A 24,493-nucleotide genomic window follows, 5' to 3' on the forward strand; every position below is an offset into this window, starting at 1 on the left:
CCGCGTCCCTAGCACCTCTATCCTGGGTGGCTCAATGGAACAGACTCTTGAGTACTGTAGAGCCAAAACTGGCTCTGTCCCCGGAGGCCAAATCCAATTTGTAATGAGAAACAAAGATATGAGGAGTGGCCCAAGTGGCTGCTGCACAAATAGTGTCTAATGGAAGTCTAGCCTGAAAGGCTGTGGAAGTGGCTAAGCTTCTGGTTGAATGCGCTTTAGGTTTCGAGCACAGCTGTTTTCCCCTGAGCTGATAGATTTCAGAGATGACAGAAGAAAGCCATCTAGATAAGGTCACTTTTGAGACGGGAAGGCCTTTTTTGTTATCAGCATAAGAAATAAAGAGCTGATCGGATTTCCTGAATTGTTTTGTTCTGTCCAAATAATATCTGAGTTGGCGGTGAACATCAAGATAATGTAATTTTTGTTTCGCTCTGTTTGAGTAGTTTGGGACAAATACAGGAAGATCAATACTCTGATTCAAATTACTTTTGAGGCGACCTTAGGCAAAAGGTCGGATTAGTTCTCAAGGATACTCTGTCTTTGTGGAAGACCAAATAGGGGGGACGAACAGAGAGAGCATGAAGTTCAGATACTCTCCTAGCCGATGTAATAGCAACCAGGAATAGAGTTTTCCATGAAAGAAATTTCAGGGAACATGAAGCAGCTGGCTCAAGGAGGAAGAATCAAGGATGTCAGCACTAAATTTAGGTCCCACTGAGGAGGAGGACTCCTGACTGGAGGTTTCAGGAGAAAATTCCTTTAAGAAGGCTCTACAAAGCCTGTGGGACATAATGGTGTGATCTGTAACCCGACATGAAAGTTCGAGATAGCAGCCAACTGAACTTTGACCGTGGAAGAAGAAGAGCCCGCGTGAAAGATTTCCGCTAAGAAATCCAAAACTGCTCGGACTGGAGCAGTAAAGGGATCAATATTTTTAGCTTTTGCCCAACAAGAAAAGCGTTTCCATTTGCTGGTATAAATCCTTCTAGTAGAGGATTTTAGGGAAGCTACTATGATGTCCCTAACAGGATTAGAGATCATAGGAAGCCTGGCTAAGGAAGGAAGTGGAGCAACCATGCTGTGAGGTTGAGAGAAGGGATAAACCGGTGCAGCTGACCCGACTGGTGAATCAGAAGGTCTATTACTGGGTCCAGATGCCACGGCTGCACCAAAAGGTGACGATGGAGGAACGGGAACCAAATTTGTCGAGGCCAACAGGGAGCAATGAGAATCATTTTGGCTCTCAAAACGGTGGCTTTCTGGAGTACTTGTGGAATCAGCGGAAAAGGAGGAAAGGCATAAAGAAGTCCCTGGGGCCAATCCTGGGTTAGAGCGTCTCTGGGGGGATGGCCTGGCAGTGGGAAGAGAGAAAAGAAGTCTGGGCATTTGCTGTTTTGGGGAGTAGCAAAAAGATCGCAACATGGGCGACCCCATTCTAGAAAAATCTCCTCCACTATAGATTGTTTGAGAGACCACTCGTGAGGCATGAGAATAGCTCTGCTCAATCTGTCCGCTAAAATGTTGGTTTTCCCAGGGATATGCGTTGCTACCAGAAACCGATGAGAGGAGATCGCCCACTGCCAAAGTCTGAGAGCTTCTCGACACAAGGGGTAGGACTTGGTTCCGCCCTGCTTGTTGATATACCATACTACTGACATGTTGTCTGTGTGAACTGCAATTGTTCACAAGGGAAGAAAGTCGTTGAGGGCTTGCAACGTTAAAAGCACTGCTCTCATCTCTAGGACATTTATGTGCAGGTGGTATTCGAACGGTTGCCACGTCCCATGAACCATCCTGCCCTGATAATGACCCCCCCACCCAATCCGGGAGGCGTCCGTAGTGACAGTGGCTACCGGGGCCGGGGATACAAAGGGTCTGCCTTGGTGAATCTGGGGAGAAGTAATCCACCATGAAAGATGATTCCTGCAAATCTGTGTCACCAGTATTTGGTGACGCATTGGAAGTTGTTGGTAAGACCACTGAGTGAACAATATCCACTGAAGCAGGCGCATGTAGAAGCGGGCCAGGGGAAGAAGGGTAATGGCCGCAGCCATGAGGCCCAACACCTTTAGAACCATTTTGGCTTGTACTTTTTTGCTGGCTAGGATGATCCTCACGTGACTTTGTATATCTGAGATTCTTTGGTCTGTGAGGGTTGCTGACATCCGAACAGTGTTTAAGTTTGCGCCTATGAAAGTAATAGACTGGCAGGGCAATAAGGAGGATTTTTCGTAGTTGATCGAAATTCCCAATTGAGTGCAAAGATTTATTGTGTAATCCCTGGCTTGAAGAAGTTGATGCCTGGTGGTGGCTGAAAGGAGCCAGTCATCGAGATAAGGAAACACCTGGATTCCTTGACATCTCAGGTGAGCCGTGACCACTGCCATACATTTGGTGAACACTCTGGGGGCTGTAGTGAGACCAAAGGGCAGGACTCTGAATTGGAAATGACTGGACCCCAGCCGAAAGCGGAGAAATCTTCTGGAGCGTCTGTGAATTTTATGTGATAGCACGCCGCCTGAAGATCTATTGAGCACATCCAGTTGTCCTTCTCTTGGAAGGGCAAAATTGACTGAAGTGTGACCATTCGAAATCTTGTCTTTCTCACAGACTTGTTGAGTCTGCTGAGATCCAATATTGGTCTCCAGTCTCCCGTCTTTTGGGGACCAAAAGAATCTTGAGTAGATTCCGGGCTCTGAATGGTCTGCTGTAACTGGCTGAATGGCTCTTTTTTGTAGAAGTTTTAATACTTCTAACTCTGCAACTTCTCTTAGACCGGGTGGTACATCTGGAAGGGAATTTGAGTGAGAAGGACTTTCCTCGAAAGGAATTTTGTAACCCTCGGATATGATCGACTGTACCCATCTGTCTTGAGTGAGGGAGCCAGGCTTCTGGGTACAGCGATAGTCTTCCATCGACTGCCTCCAAGGATGGACAGTCGGGCAACATCTCAGGGATGCTGAAAGGGCTTGTCAGAGAGAGGCTCTCTGCTTCCCTGGTTCTGTGGACCCCCTCTGCCTCTAGAGCGGCGTCTGTTATTATTACCCCCTCTGCCTCTAGGGGTAAACTGACCATGTGTATCCGGCGTGACTCCTTGGGATTTGCGGAACCACATCTTTCCACCCTTCTGTCCTTTAGGGTAAGGTCTAGAAGGGGTGGAAAAACGGACCCCTACGGCAGAGTCTTGCCGTCCTGTTCACACCTGGTCAATATATCCTTCACTTGAGGGCCAAACAAAGCTGACCCATCAAAGGGAGAGTTTGTGAAGGACGCCTTAAAGGGATCTGCAAAATTACAGAGCCGCATCCAGGCTTGGCGTCTAAGAGCCACCCCTGTACCTGCGGCTCTACTCGCTCCATCTGCTGCATATGATATCAGTCGCATGGAGGAGTTAGCAATAGAATTAAGGATTCCTAGCTGCGAAGCAATTTTTCTTGAGCCCCTGCAGCTGTGGGATCCTGTACTACTTCACCTAGTTCCTTAAGGATGTCCCTTTGGAGTCTGGTGAAGTGACATAAGTAGTTCAGCGCATAGCAAAGGTCGCTGAAGAGAACATCCGCTACCATACCTATCCATGGTCCTAGAATCCTTATTAGGAGGATGGACAGGTACGGAAGGATCTGCAAGTTCCTTCTTAGTGGCAGCCACCACCATGGCATCAGCAGGAAAACTTTCGTAAGGAATTGCTTATCCGATATGGCAGTAATAAATTTAGATGGCCTCCTAGGAACTGGCTCTACAGAGTCAGGAGCAGCCCAAGCCTTTTGAGCAATAACCTCCATAAGGGGGTCGAAAGGCGGAGACACCCAGGAGGTGGAGGGCCGAGATCCAAACGCCTCTAGGTATACCGACTCATCCTTAGAGGGATTTGTGGAGGGCCAGTTTCCCCTCTGTTTTAGGAGTTCTAGGATGTCTGAAAAGGAGACATCCTCAGAGGGGGATCTTGGGGATCCCTCCGACTCATCTAAGTCGGTATCTGAAGTGATAGACTCAGGGAAGTCTAGGTGTTTCCTCTTACAAATCCTCTTGCGCGGAGGATCTCCTGACTGATCAGGAGAATCCTCGGAAGAGGGGTTATTCCCAGTGGGGAAACCTGAGGCGGAGGATCTCTGGGTCCGGGAGCAAGAGAGATGGCAGAGATATCGACAGGCACTGTAGAGGGAGGAGCTAAGGGAATAGACTGCTGGCTGAGCCCAGTGGCCAACACACTCTTCATCACCTCGAAGGCCCCCCTCCCAGGGAGGGCCGAGAGAACCCGTTCAAGAAACTGGAACTCCAGGGCCCACCGAAAGGGAAGGCTCCGAGGCAGATGTCGGAGCCGAGCTCACCAAGGCCGAGGCTCCAAGGGGAAGAGTGGGGTCGGACAAGGGTCCGATGCCACTCACCCCCTCAGAGGAGACCAGGGAAGCCCGACCACCGAATCCCTCTAAGGAAGGTCTCGAAGAGGAGATAAGAGTAGATGCTGAGGGTGCAGAAGGGGGGGGTATCCGCCCCTCAGCCATAGCAGAAACTATCCCTGCAGACTCCAGCTCCAAACTCTGAGGTAGAGTCGAAGGAGGAACTTCAAGAAGGTGTGGACTAATAGTCGTCTGTTGAGACGGACTATGCAGCATCTGGGCCAGTGCCTGTGATTTCAATAATCTACTGACCACCCTCTCTAAATCATGGTCAGAAAGCCTGGATGACCTAGATGATCGGCTCCGATGGCTCCGTTCCGAGAGGAGAGGTGAGGCCGGAGCCGAGAGTATCGGTTCCAAGGAAGGGGACCTGGACCTCTTCCTCGAAGGAACCATCGGAGCTGAAGAAACCATAGATGCAGTCGGAGCCGAGGACTTTTCGGCTCTGACAGAAAGTCTCGATGCATTGGCTCCAGCCGGAGCCGATACAGACATAACAGTAACGGTGTCGGAGCCGGTTGGCGCTGACACCGAAGCCTGAGCCACATAGTGGTCGGAGCCAGTCGGAGCCGACACCGATATGACTGTAACAGTATCGGCACTGATAGCCATCGGTGCCGAAGGTTTTTGCAAACCAGGATCGGCTCCAGCCGGAGCCGATCTCGACTCAGAAGGAGTCGGAACCGAGGCCGCAGGCTTGGACACAGAAGCCTGGGCCTTGGAAGACTTTGAAGTCTTGCTCGGAGCCGATTTAGCCGGAGAGCCCTCCGGTTTAAGAAGACCCCTTAAAATCAATTTATTTCTCCTCTCCTGCAGGACTCTCTGGCTAAAAGAATGACAAATCGCACAGGAGTCCTGTCCCAGGCAATATAAACAAGAAGTGTGACCGTCTGTCAGAGACATCTTCTGATAGCACGAGTCACACTTCTTAAAGCCTGAGACCCTCTGCTCTTTGGACATAGTGGACAAAATCAGAACCACACAGTCCCAAACAAACAACTAAACTATAGTTGAAAAAGTAAAACCTCAACACACTCACACACCCTGACAGGGGGGGGATGGGAGGGAAGAAGGCCTGACTAAAAAATTTAAGGAGGAATTTTAGTCAAAAAAGGGCTTAATATAAACTAAAAATGTTAGATATAAAGTTTAAAAGTGAAAAGGGGCTAAAAACAGTTTAATATAAAACACTTACCAGGAGCTGGTAAAAAGAGGACCTCATCAGCAAAGCGGCAAACGAGATCTGGGTACTTACCGCCTTGCATCATGGGATATGGGGCTGCCTCGAGCTGGTAAAAGTGACTCTCAAGCTTAGCAAGTGCCGAGTCAGTGCCGAGGATCGGCTCCGAACCCATCAAGCAAGAATAAAGGCGAGATTGACAACTTAACATCTGGCTTTTCACTGGTGGACAAATAGTATTTAGCTGTATTCATGAGAACAGTATCTGTACAAAAGTTGATTTCAGACAGTAAAATGGATGTCAAAGTATGGAGCACGGACAACGTTTTCTCTTAGCTCACTTGAAAATGTGACTAAGGCTTTAATTTCATATTTTATTTTCACTCTAAGTACAAGTAGCTCTTAAGATCCTAGTTTTATTTTGGGACTGGCTTTTCATGGCAAACAATATGTTTTTTTGGAATGCTTGCTGTGATCAGCGGCTCTGTAAAAATTTATTTGAAACAGTGTTAAGTGCTGCTATCCAGGAATAAAGCTGTCTGTGCTATTTTGGTGGCAAGAGTTTTCTAATATAAGGTTACATTTTACTTAGATTGTGTAACTTATAGCAGCATTTACTAACAGCCCTTTACATCTGGTAGTTAGTTTTGGGAATGTTTTTTGTTCTAGTATTGTGCAGAATATGAATGCACTAGTCTGAGGTACATTGATTACAAAATTTCATCATGTAAAAACAACAGGCAAATTTTCTACAGTAAATTACACCTAATTAATTTAAAGTGATGTATAATAGCTATTTGAACTTGAGATGCACTGTTGCAGGTTTTGTAAACTATTGCTTTCATTTTAGAAATAAATTTTTTGCAACAATTTAGATCTGTCTGTTTTAGGTTTAGAGGTCACACCCTTTAAGAAAATTAAAATAAATATTTTTTTTACTGAAATATTTTTTTATTTTAAACAAATATAATAAATTCTTGTTTACAAATTAAAAGCAATCTTACTTTTCTTTCACATTGGTGACAAGGGGTTGACATTTTAAAGCAACAGAACAGATGTACACTGTATTAAATAATGTTTAATTTAATAAAATAGAGACCCTGAATTGTTGTATGCTCTGTTTACTAAATTAGATGCTTTGGATTTGTAGAACACCTGATAAAACATCTTTATTCAGTTTAATTTCTGTAGAGGTGTCTCCGGGGTTAAGCACTTTGTAAGGAATCTTCATGAAATCTCTCTGCAACGAACACAATGTGTCTAGTTTAATGAATCAGACTCAATTATTGCATACCTACTGTTTTGTTTTAGTGAATCAAAATCCTGGGAATAATCGTAAACTTTATTGTAGTAGACGATATGAGACAGAGAATAGCTGGAGTCTTTTGAGTCTGTCCATGAAGGACATGTGTTTAATGCCTAGGATCCTCTTCGTGAGGTACTTCTGTGGCCTCTCCAGCTGTTGCAGGTGTCTACTGAGGTGCATGCTAAATGGGGCATTATACTCGATGACTGATCTAATGAGGGAAGAGTAGAGAGACAATGACTTCTTTCTTCCTGGATGCAAAACCCTTGGTAATGAGATGTGCCACACAGAAGGACTTTCTGACCACAGTGGCAATGTGGTGGTCGAAGGAGAGGCTGCTGTCAACCTGCGTCCCCAGATCTCTTATAACGCCTTCAGTGGGCTCCCATCGATGTGGTAATTAGTGGGAACTGAGTTTTTACCAAAGGGGATGACAACGCATTTTTTTGGAATTAAGCTTAAGGCCATGGTTTCGACACCAGTCATTGGTCTCAGTCAGGCCTTTCTATAGGATGTCTGCATCACTTGGGGAGTTAATAATGGCTCCCAGCTTGCAGTCATCTGTGAACTTGGTCAGCCAGAGTCCTTTTGTGTTGGCCTGGACATGTGAGAAGTAGATGCCAAACAGGAGAGGACCCAGGACTGATCCCTGTGGGACTCCACTAGTGACTGGTCGGCAGGCTGACTTGGAGTTCGCTACTTTCACACTGTGTGTTCTATCTGTGAGCCAATCTGTAACCCACCTAGTGATATAGGGGTTGAAGCCTAGTTTGGTGAGTTTATCAATAATTCCTGAGTGAGGAATGGTATCAAAGGCCTTGGCCAGATCGAGGTAGGCTGTATGAACTGCCTTACCTTCATCCACAGCCCTGGTGACTGACTCAAAGAAGTCAACCAGGTTGAACAGGCATGATCTCCCTTTCACAAAGCCAAATTGCATGGGGTCTAGAGTTTAGATATTTCCTATATCTTTGTTAATCAGGTGCATAATGATGCGATCCATAGCTCTATATATCAGACTCGTCAGGCTAATGGGGCGATAATTCCCAGGGTCTGTAGTCACTCCCTTTTTATGGAGAGGGATGACTGTAGCAGTGTGCCATTCGGTAGGGACAAAGCCTGAGGTGAGGCTGTGATTGAACAGGGCGCACAGATGTGGTGCCAGTTCGCTTTGTAGTTCATGTAGAACACATCCCGGCATATTATTGGGTCCCATGGAAGCTGTATTCTTGGCCTTGGACAATGCAGCTTTAACCTGTGCTGCAGTAATGCTGGGTGCCTGGCATTCCTCTGGTATTGTGATTGGTCCTTTAGTGGGGGGAGAGGGGTAAAGTTGGCACAATCTGTCAGCCAGTATGTTGGCCGTATCTGTTAGCTCAGTATAGGAGGTACAATTCTGCAGTAACTCAGAGCAAATCTGGGAATTGCCATGGAGGTTCTTGATATAGATATAGATATAGAAGGCTTTGTGATTGTTTTTAGTGTCTGCCACAAGTCTGCCTTCATAACTGGCTTTAGAGAATTTGATGAGGGAATTTAACTTTTTGTTGAGGCCAATAAGGGAGTTTTTCCGGTTTTGGGACTTCACTTTCTTCTGCAACAGTTTCTTCCTTCTGTTGTAGAGTTTATTAATGGGCAGGGGACCACCAGATTGGCTTTCTTTTTTTGGAGCAGAGCATCTTGGTTCTGTTGGGTATGGCTAGTTCCATGCATTTATGTACATGTTTATATAGTGCATTGATGTATGACTCGACAGTCATGCAGCTATTTTCCATTGCCATGGGTGCCATGAAGTTAGTTACCTCTGTTTTTAGGAGACCAAAGTCAGCTTTGGAGAAGTTTTTCAAGGTGGTTACCTTTGTGGGGCGTGTGGGTGAGATGTGGATTTTCATGGTGATTAGTTTATGGTCGGATTTGACTAGGGAGGGATTGACTATTGGTGTAGAGCAACGGCCGTCCATGTTAGTAATAACCAGGTCAAGGATGTTGCTTCCTCTACTGCGTGTCAGAATAAGCTGGTTCAGGGCATTGGAATTGAATTCCAGGAAGCGTTGGGGCAGTGTATTGGTGCTTGAGTAGTTTTCCCAGTTAATGGAGGGTAGTTGAAGTCTCCTAGTAACAGAGTGTTGGGTTGGACCTTGATAGATTCCAGGGTGCTTGGGAACGTGAAGTGAGAGTCTAGGGACATGGTTGGAGACCTATAGCAGGCTGTGACCTGGATCGCTCTCTTACCCAATGTTAGTTGTACCTGAAGTATCTCAGATGCGTAATGCTGTGCTACTAGTCTGGAGGTGTGCACATCCCATCCTTTATGAATATGGAGACACCACCGCCTTTGGAGCTTCGGTCCATGTTCTGGGGCCGAAAGGTGTGGAATGAGTTGTAGCCTGGTAGCGCAGGGGTGCTTTCTGCCGCTTTAAACCAGGTCTCCGTTATAGCACAAATGCTGATGTTCTCCATTTTGAGGAGTGCTTTGAGCGAGTATTTAATTATTTGTTTTTGTTTGTTTTTACTGAAACAAGCCATTTGTTATAAGAATACAACATAGCAGTACATATGAAGCCAACAAATGTGTAAACAGAAAACTTAAATGCAAAACGTTCAGGTTTACCCTTAGATCCTGTTACACAGTTGTGAAGTAGCTTGTGAATAGATTGTCATTATATCAAATGTTTTCAATTTTTGTATGCTTGAGCCATGAATGCTTTACAAGTTCATAGGTTCATAAGTAGATACTAGGCTATCTGCCCTAGGGCATTTATAAGCCTAGCCAGAGTGTGTTTGGCTTTCACCTTCCTTTTAGATTAGTTGACTGTGCCTCTGTATAGTAGGTCACAGAAGATAGCCCTTTAAGGTTAGTTAACTGTGCTTCTGTCTAGCAGGGACACAGAAGAGATCCCAGGGGTAAACTTACGATCTCCCATCCACTCGTCAAGATTTCTCTTGAAGAGGGTCAGTGAGGGGCTCTGCCTAACATGAATTGGGATTCTGTTCCAGAGTGAGGGGAGCCTCTGGGATATGAATCTTTCCCTCCAGCATGTCCTATTTATTGTTGTGCTGAGGTTTAAGTCCCTGGAGCATGTAGCTCTAAGGGATTTGGATTTCCTGAGGTGGAGCATGTCCATTAATTCAGGGTTAGACATGGCTTTGTACGTCAGGCATAGATCGCCTCTGAGTAGGCAGTAAGCAACTGAGTAGAGCTGGAGTTTCTTTAGTCGAACTGCATAGGGCATCTGTTTGAGGCCCGTGATCCTCTTGGTGAGGTTACTTTTGGGGTCTCTCCAGTTGCTGCAGGTGTCGGGTAAGGTACATCCCAAATGGGGCATTGTATTCAATTATGGGCCTGATGAGTGATGAGTAGAGGGTCACAATGACCTCTCTTGATCTAGATGTGAACCTTTTCGTGATAAGGTGGGTTATATAGAAGGTCTTTCTAACCACTTTGGCAACGTGATTGTCAAAGGAGAGATTACTATCTACTTGGGTCCCCAAATCCCTAATTACTTCTTCCGTACTTAATGGATTACCACCTATGTGGTAATTTGTGGGCACTTTGCTTTTCCCCAAAGGGGATGACTATGCACTTTTTAGCATTTAGCCTGAGGCTGTGGCTCTGGCACCAGGTATCCGTCTCTGTGAGACCCTTTTGGAGGATGCTTGTGTCATCCGGAGAGCCGATAATGGCTCCCAGTTTGCAGTCATCTGCGAACTTGGTCAGCCATAATCCTCCCGTGTTAGCCTGAACCTCAGAGAAGTATATACCGAACAAGAGAGGTCCCAGGACTGAGCCTTGTGGGACGCCACTTGTAATTGGTTTAGAGTCTGACATGGCACCTGCAATTCTGACCATGTGGGTTCTATCCCTGAGCCAGTTTGCAACCCATATTATGACACTGGGGTTGATATTTAAGCTGGTAAGCTTATTTATGATACCCAAGTGGGGTATTGTGTCGAAGGCTTTTGCGAGGTCCAGGTAGGCTGTGTGGACTACCTTCCCCTCATCTATGGCCTTGGTAACTGTTTCAAAGAAGTCAACTAGGATTAAGAGGCAAGATCTGCCCTTAACAAAGCCGATTTGGGTAGGGTCCAATGTCTGGAGGTTTCCAATGTCTTCGTTTATGAGTTCTATGATGATACGCTCCATAGCTTTGCAGACCAGACTAGTCAGGCTTATAGGGCGATAGTTTCCGGGGTCTGTTGTGGCACCACCTTTGTAGAGCAGGACCACTGTTACTGTATGCCATTCTTTGGGTACATATCCTGTAGTAAGGCTGAGTTTGAGCAGTGACTTTATGTGAGGGTTCAGTTCTTCTTGGAGCTCGTGTAAGATGCAGACTGGGACACCGTCCAGTCCCAATGATGCTGTGTTTTTTGCTTTGGAGAGGGCAGCTTTCACCTGTGCATCTGTGATGTCTGGGAGGCTACATTCTGTTGGGATAGACATTTGCTCTTTTGGGGGGGAAGGGGGGGAGAAGTTTGCACTGAACCTGCCTGCCAGGATGTTGGCAATGTAAGTGAGTTCAGTGTATTTTTTTCCCTTTTACACTAATTCAGAGCATATCTGGGAGTTGCCACCCAGATTCCTGACATAGCTAAAGAAGGCCTTGTGATTATCTTTAGCGTCTTGGGCAATTTGTCTTTCAAAGCTGGCCTTTGATGATTTTATGAGGGATCATAGTTTCTTGGTAGTACTGATCAGAGACGCCTTCCCTTTTTGGGATTTTGCTCCGTCATGTAGTAGCTTCCTCCTTCTGTTGTATAGCTTATTTATGGCCGGGGTCCACCAGACAGGTCTCCTGCTTTTGGAGGAGTGAGTCTTGGTTTTATTTGGGAAAGCATGATCCATGCATTCCTGTATTTGCTCATAGAATGCGTTTGTAAAGGATTCTGCGGTTCTGGCAGTATTTTCCACTGGCCCGGGGGCTTTGAAGGATTCCACCTTGGTTTTGAGAAGTGTGAAGTCTGCTTTTAAGAAATTTTTCACAGTGGTTTCCTTGGCTGGGGGTGGGGACGGGATATGGATGTCCAGTAAGATTAGTTTATGGTCTGATCTTACCAATGAGGGGTTTACCTCTGGTGTGGAACAGAGTCCCCATGTTGGTGATGACCAGGTCCAATATGTTGTCTCCTCTTGTGGGAGTGGTGACCAGTTGTTCCATAGCGTTTGAGTTTATAAATTCTAGGAACCATTGGGCAAGGGTGTTGGGGCTTGAGTAGTTTTCCCAATCAATGTTTGGGTAGTTGAAGTCACCCAATATTATGGTGTTTGGAGAGACCTTCATATTCTCCAATGATCTCAGGAAGGCCAGTGGGGTTCCTGAGATTGGGAGAGTGATCTGTAGCAGGCTACAAACTGAAAGGCAGTTTTGCCCACTGTTAGTTGCACATGGATGTCTCCGATGCTTCGTGCAGTGCCACTAACCTGGAGGTGTGGGTATCTTTGATGAATATGGATACTCCCCCTCCTTTTGTGTTTCGGTCCGTGTTTTGGGGCCGAAAAGCATGGTATGAGCTATAACCTGGTAGTGCTGGGGTGCTCTCGGGAGCCTTGAACCAGGTTTCTGTTACTGCACAGATATCGATATTCTCCATACTGAGGAGAGCCTCGAGTGCATGCATCTTGAGGTTTAGACTTCTGGTGTTGAGTAGCATTACCCTTAGTTTTTTACTCCTTGTGCTGTCTATGGAGGTGGGTTTGTCTTTTGAGCCTTGCCCAAAAAAGGCACTATGGGGTTGTCAAGAGCCTTAGCCAGTATTCAAAAGCCCAGGGGTGACAGGTGCAAGCCGTCCCTAGCGAAGCAACGTAGCTTGTCAAGTATGTCATCCCAAGCTGACAGACACTGGATCCCCTTTGAATGACACCAATACTTTAGTCAATTGTTAAAATTGATCATTTTGTCTTTATACTGTGGCATCATTCTTGGTGAGGGCAAGATGCTACTCAAGGTCAGGGTCATACCAGCCTGGACTACATGATCAGAGAGCTCCTCTATGTCTCTTTTCATGTAGTCCAGGGAGGTACGTCTCAGGTCATTCACACCAGCATGGAAAATGACGGAGTCATATTTGTACTTGCCTTGGAGTGACCTGAGTGCTTGTGTTACGTGGCGGATCCTGGCACCCGACAGGCAGCTTACAGTGACCTTCTCCTTGTTCAGTCTGGTGAGTGGGACGTCAGTGTGTCTGACAATAGAGTCACCTATTACAAGTGTATTTGGTGTGTTGTTTAGCCTTACGGGCTGTGACTTTGTGGCACACTGACTTTGTGAAATATGTGTTACGTGGGTATTGTTGTGGGGTAGCGGTTGCTTGGATGTCTGCTTTGGAGGTCTCTGCTGCTTTGGCAGAGTTTTATTTAGAGCCTCCGAGTATGTTTTTGAGTGTTTATGTGTTTGGTTTGCTGATGTGATAGGTCTATGTGAGACTGGATTTGTGGTGTAAGTGGTTTCCTTCTCCTCCTCCTGACTGACTGTGCCAGTCTTGGGTTGAGAGAGGTCAGCCTCCAGTTTGGCTGTATAGTTGCATCTCTCACATATATTTGAGCTTGTTGGGAGGAGGAGAGGGTGGTCTGTGTACATAAGGCAATTGTAACATTGCCTCAAGATTCCCAGATTCACTAGCTGGACTGGAGAGTAGACCTGAAACTGACTTTTGGACATACCAGAATAGTATAAGGAACTGCTTATTGACTGATCAGAAAGGACCAATAGGGAGCCAAGTACTTATAAAGAGTATAAGAGGGTGTAGTGCTTTAGTTTGTTAGTGTTTACTTATAAGATTTGAGCAAGTGCAAGGCTTTAGAAGGAAAAATAGAGCCACTTTCTTTGTGATTTAGAACAGTTCTAAGGGAAAAAGTGAAGAGTAGACTTTGTGGAGCCGGGAATAGTTTAAACCTGTTTAAGCAGCGGTCCGCAATGCGGGTTTTAAAGCAGGGAAACTGAAAGAGATAGAAATTGACCCAAAACGGCCAATAAGCTACTAGTTTCTGGGCTGAGACCACTCCTCCAGGGACAGATAGGCTGCTCAAAGCTCCCCATTCTCACTGGTGAACAGAGAAGCTTCCTCCTATCCAAGTAAGGATATGGGCAACACAGGAACCTATACCACAGTCTGGAATTCAGCAAAGCCTGAAGGGAAAAAGAATATATATATATATATATATATATATATATATATATATATTTTTTTTTTTTTTTTTTTTTGCAGCAGGTAACAGAAAATCACACAGAAAACACTGTAAATGCTATAAACAGGCTAGCGCACTTGAGTGTGCAGCCTACAACAGTTAAACAGTACAAAAATTTTTTGATGTTTTTGGCACTGTGCATCAGAGAATACATTGCACAAAACCTCTCAGCCTATATGAGAGTTTCAGCCTAGGCCATGAAATCAGTTGTCACAACTATTACCATCAAAGATAGTTAAGACAGTAGCAAAATGTATCAAAAAGCATCAACATAAATATCATTTTCACAAGTACTACAGTTCTTAAAATTTCACAAGCTGTTCATAAAATGTCACTGAAGGCAGATCAATAAAACTGTCAGAGGCTATGCAGTATGTGAAACACCACAAGAATAAATTAAACTGCTGGTTCGAATCTGTTAAAAGCCAAATTCTACTACTCTAACAAGTTGCCCCCCCCCCCCCCACAATGCAGCTTATTCAGTTAGAAATTACCTTAAAACCAAAGACTGTAATTCAGCTGTGTCTTATAAGCAGTACAAATTTCATTTATTTAATAAGTTAACTAAAAACATAATTCTTCATATTTATTCCCAAACCCTCAAAATTATCAGTGTCAAAAATGTGGGTTTCACCACAGATGGCAGAGTGTGTTTACCCATAGTGTGTGTGTATGTGTATATGTATATGTATATATATATATATATATATATATATATATATATATATATATATATATATATATATATATATATATATATAGGTTCATAGGTGTGTACTAGGCTAATAGCCCTGGGGCCTTTACAAGCCTAGCCATAGGATTACCCTGGCATAGTGCCACCCAACCTTAGTTTCCAGTGCCTCTGTCGAGTAGAGCCACTGGAGTGATCCCTGGGGTAATTTTCTGTTTCCCATCCACTCATCAAGATTTCTCTTGAAGAGGATCAGTGAGCTGTTCTGTTTGACATGTATGGGAAGTCTGTTCCATGTCCATATACATATATATGATTTCTGGTACCACTTAGGAATTTGCCCATAAAAGAGTTCAATGGAGATGTGGGTAGTGAATAAAAAATATCTTATTAACATGAATAAGAATTTATAAATCTTTACTGCATGCCAAGCAACAATACAATGTTCCTGTTGTATTTTCTTCAGCAAGTCTCAAACAGTAACTCTTGACAGTGTGAAGATGACCGATATCTAAGAACCATGAAATATTTAACATAGTTTTTAAAATGCTAACATAAAATAATTAACAATAACGCATATACAGCCTAAGAAAATTAATCAATTAAAATGGTTTCATCCATCTCAGTTCTTTCTTTTCTTCAGATATTAAACTAGGTGGCTTTTTAATTAAGACCACATTTATAGCATTTGCTATTCACAGTTTCGAACTGCTTCTTTAAGCAGCAAATTATTTCCCCAATTAATACCCGTCTTGCTTCTTTTTGTGACTACTTCCTGTATTACTTGGCTCACTGCCTTATAACTGGTAAGCCAATAACAGCATTCTTCACTCAGTCATGTTTATACTTCAGAACTCAATTCAGTATTTATTAAAGTGCTTTAGCACAAAGCACTTCTCACGACACAAGAAATTCAGAGAAGTAATGTTAAAGAAAAGTAGGGAAACCTCAGCTGAAGTATGTAAACCATAAAGAAATAGCGAAGGTATTATCAGTTAATGTCAGTGCTCAGCATACCTCTCAGCTGTCCAGATTTTCCCAGAATGTCCAGATTTTTTCCTCATATATCTGGTCTGCCCCTCATAAAATTTGTGTTTTTTTGTCGAATCAGTGAGTGCTAAAGTCACTAAATAATGACAGACATTTGAATTTCATAGGTTCATAGGTTCATACTAGGCTATCTGCCCAAGGGCATTTATAAGCCTAGCCCATAGTTATTTGGCTTTCGCCACCCCTTTAGTTTGAATAAAACTATGCCTATTATTTTGCTGTGCCTCTGTCAAGCAGTGACACTGAAGTAATCCCTGGGGTATATCTGCGATCCCCCATCCATTGGTCAAGATTCCTCTTGAACAAGGCCAGCGAGGTGCTCTGCCTCACATGTCACAGCATAGGGAGTCTCTGGGTGATGAATCTGTCCCTCCAGCACGTTCTATTAATAACCGTGTCAAGGTTTAAGTCTCCGCCTTGTGGTTCTGAGGGATCTAGATTTTTGAGGTGAAGCATATTCATCAAATCAGGGTTTGACATGGCCTTATATGTCAGGCACAGGTCACCTCTGAGCAGCGGTATGAGACTGAATAGAGCTGGAGTTCTTTCAGTCGGGCAGCATAAGACATATTTTTGAGACCCTTTATCCTTTTGGTGAGGAACTTTTGGGGCCTTTCCAGCTGCTGCAGGTGTCGGGTCAGATACATTCCGAATGGGGCATTGTACTCAATCATAGGTCTAATGAGTGATGAGTACAGGGGACGATGACCTCCTTGATCTAGATGTGAATCCCTTCATGATCAGGTGGGCAATGTAGAAGGTTTTCCTAACCACTTTAGCAACATGAGTGTCAAATGAAAGGCTACTGTCAACCTGGATCCCCAGATCCCTGATGACTTCTTCTGTGCTCAGTGGATTGCCACCTATATGGTAGCTAGTAACCTTGTTTTTATGACTATGCATTTCTTGGCATTTAACTTTAGGCCATGGCTCTGGCACCAGTTATCCGCTTCTGTGAGGCCCTTCTGAAGGATATCTGTGTCAGATGTGTTAGTTTGCAGTCATCTGCAAACTTTGTCAGCCATAACCCTCCTGTGTTTGCTTGTACTTCAGAAAAGTAGATGCCGAACAAGAGTGGACCCAGGACTTGTGGGACACCACTTGTGACAGGCTTTGAGTCTGACATGGCTCCAGCAACTCTGACCCTGTGGGTTCTGTCACTTAGCCAGTTTGCAACCCATCTTGTGATGTATGGGTTTACATTCAAGCTGATGAGTTTTTCGATGATACCTGAGTGGGGTATTGTGTCGAAGGCCTTTGCCAGGTCAAGGTAGGCTGTATGGACTGCCTTTCCCTCATCAATGGCCTTGGTGACTGTCTCGAAAAAGTCAACCAAGTTTAAAAGGCATGATCTGCCATTGACAAAGCCAAACTGGGTTGGATCCAAAGTCTGCAAGTTCCCTATGTCTTTATTTATGAGTTCCATTATGATCCTCTCCATGGCTTTGCAGATAAGGCTTGTCAAGAAAATGCATGATAATAAAAAAAAAAACTTTTATTCTAGCAACTTTCTAAGTTTATAAGAGCTATATTTAAACTTTGTCCCTGCGTTGGGGCCTTTGTCCACCATTATTTTTGGCTTTGTCCAGATTTCTGGTGCTAAGAGGTTGAGTTGTACACTGGCTGATTCATCCCTGCTCTCAGACTTGAAGCAGAGAAGATCTGAGATTATGCTGTTATAGCTGAAAAGGGTTCATGAGGTCCAGCCCAACCACCCAATTAATCCATAAATAAATAAGTTAAAAATGTCAGGGCTATTGACATCTAAAGTAAGTGTTTGTGTGTCTTTATCCAACCACTGATCTTTCTGTGTGTCTGTCCATCTCTCTCTTTTACTCCTTGTCTGTCTCCATAACTTTGGAAATTCATGTTGGTTCTGTTCTCTGATACTGTATCCTCCCTTTAGACTTTGAATTGTTAGGTTGGTCTGCACTGATCAGTGTTTTAAAAAGAAAACCATGCAGGACCCTTGAGGTTATAATGTGAAGAGCTACACACACACACACACACACACACACACACACACACACACACACACACACACACACACACACAATCCTTGCTGTACCAGAAGACAGGAGAAACTGCAGTGTAAACACACCCAGTCTGTAAAGAAACACTGAATCGCTAATCACTTTTACAACTGAACTATTGTCTGTGAATGTGCATTTGGAGATTTCTGGTCTCTAGATTTAAAAGCAGCTAATGAGTGCTTGTTTTAATTTGTGCATAAAGATCATGTGTGAGGGCACAAAACAAAATAAAGCAATTGCATTTCATTTCTGCCTTTTTTGCAGTTCATGAGCTTGTACGGGAAGATCTGATCGCATTTTCACATAAAATACTGATTTTATGTCAAAATACCCCTTTAAGAAATGGTGTGGTGACATCCAACGTCCGAGCTATTCCATCTGTGCATCTGTCAAAGGCATGACTTTAACAATATGATCTCAGAGCACAAGTCTTTCCTCGCTCAGCTTTCATTACATAGAATGCATTATGAGTTGATTAGGACTCTGGAGCAGAGAAAGCAATAATTTGTACATCCTTTTTTTTAATTTCTCCAAATCTTTTGGGTTTCTAATACCATGATGCGAATGGACCCCATTCCTAAGTCAAATCACGATTAAAGTTCATCAAATTAGTATTGTTTCAATCTTTGATGTTAGCCAAAAGTGTTCTTCGCAGCACCCGCAATGTGCCCAGTAATGACTTCTTCTGCAATTTGTATGGGGTTACATGTATTGGTAATATATCTAAACATAATTGTAGATTCTTTTTTATAAGACCCGTTCCTCCTACTACTATTGGAACTGTCTTGGTATCTTTCTTCCACATTGCTCTCATTTCTGCCTGCAGATCCTGATATTTTATGACTTTGTGCCTCTATGTACGCAAGATATGTAGTCACTGGGTGTAGCGATTTCAATGATCAATGTTACCTTTTGTCCTCTTTTCATGGACCACTATATTCGGTTGTCTAGCATCTATCTTTTGAACTGTTGGTAATGGGTGATCCCATGTGATGTAAACCATCATTTCCTATGATGCTTTGCGGCTCATGTTTCCAGTGTTTTTCAGCCACTTCAGTACCATAATGTTTGCACAATCCCCAATGCAACAGCCTTGCCACATTATTATGCCTTTCAGTATACAGTCCTTCTGCCATTAGTATGTCACAACCAGCAACAAGGTGTGCGACTGTTTCCAGTTTGGTTTTACAAAAGCTACATTTGTCTGTTTCTCCCACATGCTCAAGGGACATGGTAAACCAACATGTACGTAGCCCATTATCTTGGGCCACCAATATTAATCTTTCATCTCTTGGTTTGAATTTGCCTCTCCTTAACCATTCCTGAATTCGCTCCTGATCAACATGAGGTTCTTCCAGAAGTTTTTTATACTTGCAACTATATTTATACATTTCCCACGGGTTTATATTAAAATCAGTGAATGCTTAAAAAAGCCAACGCTGATTTATCGACCCCATGTAAGTGAAAGCTTACAATCCCAAACACTGAGAACAGCGATTTTTTTTTTCCCCAGGGGGAAAAAAAATTGCTGTTCCAAAAAAGAAAAAAAAACACTTTAAAACATTACATAAACTGGGGGGCTTTGCCTCCCAAACCCCTCAATGTGGGGGGCTGTGCCCCCCACCCCCCTACTTAAATATACCAACTCCGAGATTGCACTACAGTGATGAAAACTGCAAAATAACAAAGGCGGCCAAGCGATTTCTTTCCCAGGGAAAGAATTTGCTTATATGCCGTTTCGGTATTTTGCCGTTTCGTGCTTTCAAATTCGATCAAGACGCATTTGAAAGAATGCGTCTTCGATCATTTAATAGGGAACCTTTTCCACATTTCTTCCCTTCTCTTCTGGTCCTTCACCTTATATTCTTTATTTTGTTTTTTAGCACATTCAGTTTCTGCCTGATTTTTACCTACTTCTGGTTTGATTTCCATTCCTGCTTGACGCCAATATGCTTCTGCTAGATTAAGCAGAGAAGACATCTTAGATTTATTCTCGTGTTTTAAAACATTCAGTGAGTTTGGGTCTTGTGAGGTCAGCAAATATATGTGGAGTCCCACAATTGCAGATCTATACATGTAATCCTTCAGAACAGGGAATAATCTTGGTATGCACTGATTTTTATAAATCATTTGGTGAGCACGAAGCATCCTTCTTGTTTTCCTGTCTAATTTATCCAACACGTTTTGGGGCTAGTCAATCACTCCAAAACTGTAAGTTAGTACAGGAAGAACAAATTGGCTTATAGCTTGGATTTTGTTCCTAGATGTCAACACAGTTTTCAGGATTAATGTAAGTCTTCTAAAGTATTGTTTACTAAGTTTTATTTGCATTTGTTCATGTTTTAGTGCTGATCCTTCATCAATTTCCAAATATTTATACATTCCCTCTTGCTCAAGTTCTTTTATATCACATTATTGTCCCAAACTGATGCTTTCCTGGTGCTGCAGTTTTCCTGCTTTCAAGGTTGCTTTTGCACATTTATCAAGACCAAATGACATTCTTGTATCATCTGAAAAAGTTTTGATATCTTGCAGTTGTACTTTCAGTTCCTCATCTGATGAGCTAAACAGTTTTAAGTCATTGACAAAGAGAAGATGAGAAGTCTTTACACTTTGCTGTTTTCTAGGAGCCAAATTATAGCCATGGCCTAAGCTGTTAAGTAGACAGCTTAATGGGTTAAGGGCAAGGCAGAATAGCAGCGGTGACAAAGAGTCAGCCTGGAATATCCCCCTTTGAATTGTTATCCCTGGGATAATAATTTCTCTTTTATCATGGCTTAACTCCAAAGTGGTCTGCCACTCTTTCATGGTCATTGTAATGTAGTCAATCAGTGTAGGGTGTATCTTGTACATTTTTAAGCACTCTTTTATCCATCAGTGTGGGATACTATCAAATGCTTTTTTTTGTAGTTAATCCATGCCATACTTAAATTCTTCCCCTTTGTACAGTTCTCCACTATGACTTTATTTAATAAAAAATGATCCTTTGTTCCATATGTCTATATGGAGCTGCCGCTAACAAAGCCCTGTTTTTCTAGCCCTAAATAGCTCATTTGCATGCAGCTGTACTGCTTTTCTAGCCCCAAATAACCTAAATTGTAAGCAGTTGATACATAGACCTAACCTAACCTAAATTGCAAGCAGAATAACTCTGTTCACTCCACATGTCTATACGGAGCTGCCGCTAACAGAGCCCTACTTTTCTAGCCCTAAATAGCTCATTTGCAAGCAGCTGTACTGCTTTTCAAGCCCCAAATAACCTAAATTGCAAGCAGCTGATACATAGACTCACTGTGACCGCTCCGCATGTCTACACGGAGTTGCTGCTAACACTGGACTGCTTTTCTAGCCCTAATTAGCTCAATCGCAAGTATATTGACTGCTTTACTAGCCCTAAACAACCTAATTGCATGCGGGTTGCTCCGTATGTCTATACGGAACTGCCGCAAACATTGGATTGCTTTTCTAGCCCTAAACTCATTTACAAGCATTTTGACTGCTTTTCTAGCCCTAAATAACCTAATTGCAAGTAGTTAAGCTCTGTATGTCAATACGGAGTTGCCGTTAACACTGGACTGCTTCTCCAGCCCTAAATAGCTCAATTATAAGTATTTTGACTGCTGTTCTAGCCATAAATTAGTCTATTTACAAGCAGTTAGCTCCATATCTCAATACAGAGTAGCCGCTAATGATGGACTGCTTTTCTAACCTTAAATTGCTCAACTTAAGCTTTTTGACTGCTTTTCTAGCCCTAAATAGCCTAATTACATGCAGTTCGCTCCGAATGTCCATTCGGAGTTGCTGCTAACACTGGACTGCTTTACTAGCCCTAAATAGCTCTATTGTAAGCATTTTGACTGTTTTTTCTAGCCCTAAATAGCCTAATAACTAGCAGTTGAAATATAGACTAACTCTGTCCACCCTGCATGTCTCTACCAAGTTGCCGCCAACACAATAATGTTGTTATTGTAAGGCTGTACTTCAAATACATGTGCTAGATCCTCATAAAATGTTAGACCACTCAAAGGGAATTCATAGGGAATAATCCAGTTATCCTAGTTATATTATACCATTCTAAGGGAATTACCAAATTAGTATACAGGCTAAGCCATTCTAGATCTGTATATAAACTGCGGTGATTTAATGCTAATGCTGCTTTCTATCCTAGTTTTCCATCAGATGTTTGTTTTATTTTCTCATACAAACTAGATCTCTAAAAGTAGTTTAATGGGAGTTGCATGGTTCATTTTGGAACATAGACTATGAATGTGAACCTTTAAATTGTTTAGTTTGAGTTAGTACTGTACTGTTTCCATAGTTTGCTCAGCTCCTTACTTGCACTCCACCCCTCCAGCATTTCTTAGTCTAGCTAACACCTTATAAGCTGACATTATACGGTTTTCCCTCTGTCTCTCTTTCAGCCTGGAGGCCCTGTGCTAAGACACGGGCTGTCTCATCCATCTCCTATCTACCTACCTCAAAGAGTACCCTACTAACAGAAAGAACTCCCGAGTCAACACCAAACTCTGGACTGCTTAAAAGTGCCTCTCACCAGCATCGCAGTCAAGGTGTTAGCATTTAATTCCTGTACTGAACTCTTCAAGAGTGAGTGTCAATTTAAACTAATTGTAGGGCCAGCACACCCGCGGACCTACCCCGAGGGATTTCCCCCCCTTATAATACTGTCCTAAGTAAGCAAACTGTTGTGGTTCCCCACTTGACCAGTAGATTGGAAGCAGAACACAGGCTATGATAACACTGTTTCTGACTTTCTAAAGTTCCCCCAGCCCCACTGCATAATACCTAGTCCAAGAATCTCTAATTCCAGCATAAATACCAAGCAAGCTCCCCAAGGAAATAAATAAGAAGGTATTACCTTTCAGACACCAGGCTAAAAGGCATAGTTATAGGAAGCTGGCCCATTTTAATTAAAGCCCTCACCTAAGCTTTGCATTCAAATGATTCCTTTGCCTTACTCCTCTAGACACTAGACAGAAAAGACATCCCTTGCATTTTAGCTAACTAAAGTATACTTAGACAGTGTTACCTACCTACTTAAGGCCTTGGTAGTGCACAGTCTCTCTGTATTACTGATTACTTCTCAGCAGACAACCCACTCTACCATCTGAATACCTGCAAAAAGCAGCCAAAGTTATTGCATACCCAGTATCCATCCTTATTAATAGAACCATTACGGAGGGGCACATCCCAGAAATCTGGAAAATCTCTCATATTATACCCCTACATAAAGGTGGTAACTCGAAAGATTATTCTAACTATCGGCCTATAGCCCTTTTATCTCCCCTAGCAAAAATTACGGATAAATGTATTCACCATCAGCTTTTAGACCACTTAACTCAACATGACATTCTCGCTAATTGCCAACATGGCTTTAGGCCATATCATAGCACCACTACCGCCCTCTTATCATTTACAGATTCTATCAACAGAAATCACAACAGTAACACCATCTCATCTGCACTCTTTATCGATCTCTCAAAAGCTTTTGACATGGATAACCACACCCTTCTTATTAACATTCTAGAGACCCTTTCCCTTGATATTCTGGCTATCCAATGGTTCAAGTCCTACCGACGGCCGGCCTTAGGCATAGGCGAACTAGGCAACCGCCTAGGGCACCGTACAGGCTGGCCTCATAAAGGGCGCAAAATCGCAAAAAAAAAAAAAAAAACAAAGTTAAAAAGTGAAACTTTCTTCACTTTTTAACATTGCGCCTGATGCCTGTTTCTACATAGTAGCATTGCGCCCTCCCCCCACGTCTGCCGACACGAGCGCACAACAATAGAACGCCCCCCTCCCTACGTTGTTCTTCCACCCCCCACCCCCACCCCCTGCGTGATGTATGTACGAGTGGCTGCTGTTGGCATCCAATCAGTGATGCTTTCGTTTTAGGTACTTTGGTATTCCCACTGAAACCTGATGATTAGTTTATTTAGCTTCATTCAAGATACTGTGTTCAACTGTGCTATGTCATTGTCTCTGATGATTTAAAATAACTTAAGCAATGATTGCCATGAACAGCAATGCACGACTCTTCCAGGAATATGTCGGCTGGTGCTAAAGGCTCTAGACGTCAGTTATGACTCGCATCCTTTCTTCTTAAAAAAGTACACCTACTAATAAAATGTCAGATATAAAGATGTTGTTAGAGAATTAATACAAGGCAGCTTCTCTTGCACAGAATGAAAATGAAATGCAGTTAATTTGAATTCTGACTGTGCACATAAGTATCGTGTGTGTCTTCAGTTAAGTAAACATAAATGCATATTCACTACAAAAAAAAAACAAATGCAGGGAAAATGAGAAAGAGAGAAAGTGAAGCAACTGATATGGAGGGGTGTTGTTGATTCATCCCTTTTACACCATGCATGCAGAATTCCAGTGCTTTCATAAAAGAACGGGTCCTGAAAGAATTACCACATTAAAGCTGGGAATATAATAAGATATGACAACATTTATTTAGAATTCTTAGGGCTGAGGGAGAAACAAGTCACACCACTAAACTACCCTTCTGAACAAATCACAGTGAAAGGGGGAGGGCAAATGAACATTAAATAAGGAAATATTCAACATGTAGGGGTGACAGCTAAACATAAACAATAAAGCACCAACATGCCAATCTTAATTTA

The sequence above is a fragment of the Protopterus annectens genome, chromosome 16.part0 (genome assembly GCF_019279795.1).
Source record: "Protopterus annectens isolate FY-2018-M chromosome 16.part0, PAN1.0, whole genome shotgun sequence".
Lineage (NCBI taxonomy): Eukaryota > Metazoa > Chordata > Ceratodontiformes > Protopteridae > Protopterus > Protopterus annectens.